Here is an 844-nt window from a genome sequence, read left to right as displayed (position 1 = left end):
AGGAGTAGAAGTAAAAAGTCGCCATAAAGATAAGTAGTAAAGTAAAGGAAAAATATCAGAAAAATCTACTTGAGTACAGTAACGAAGTATTTGTACTTCGTTACTTCCCATCCCTGATTATATTTTATGTTAAAAAGAAAATTGATTCTGCTTGGATTTATTTTTCTGTTCATTTCTTTTGATAATGTTGTTTTACCCTTTAAGATATCTTAAATTGGTGCATGACTTGTTACATCATTTTACTTAGTAAATCAGCTATTTTTAGTTTTTCAGTAATTAAGTTAACTTTTTAATTAATTACTTCTATAAATTTTTCTTAAATGATTTCTAGGATTGCTTCTATCCACACATATAAATATAACTATATAAAAATATTAAAAAGTAGCATAACTTTTACTTTTTCTGGGTATTCTGCCCACCTTTGGTGAATGATTATCTTCTTCACAGCTGTTTTCCCAGTGATCATAAAGGGAATGAAAAACTTTTTCTGCAATAAAGTTCTTTTTTTCTGTCGTGTAAAATTTTGACAAACTGAAATCTGGGTTTTCATTCGCTGGAAGCCAAAATTATCAAAATTATCTGGAAACAAAACACTTAAAAATATAATTTCTTCTGTTACAATTCGTCATGCAAGGTGCTTTTTCCCTTTTTGCACTGAATTACTAAATCAACTTTTTGATATTTTAATTTTCAGAGGTATATTTGAAAGCTAGTGTAAAATCAGAAGGAATATATGAGAAATTAAATGATTCCAGCTAATTTCTGTTTTTCTAAATCACTAACTGACAGAATGACAAATGCATTTTTTTATTACTGAAGGTCCTAAGTGAGGAGGAACCCAGGA

This window comes from Cyprinodon variegatus, unplaced genomic scaffold (genome assembly GCF_000732505.1).
Source record: "Cyprinodon variegatus isolate N-32 unplaced genomic scaffold, C_variegatus-1.0 Scaffold587, whole genome shotgun sequence".
Taxonomy (NCBI): domain Eukaryota; kingdom Metazoa; phylum Chordata; class Actinopteri; order Cyprinodontiformes; family Cyprinodontidae; genus Cyprinodon; species Cyprinodon variegatus.
Note: the sequence above shows the minus strand (reverse complement) of the source record.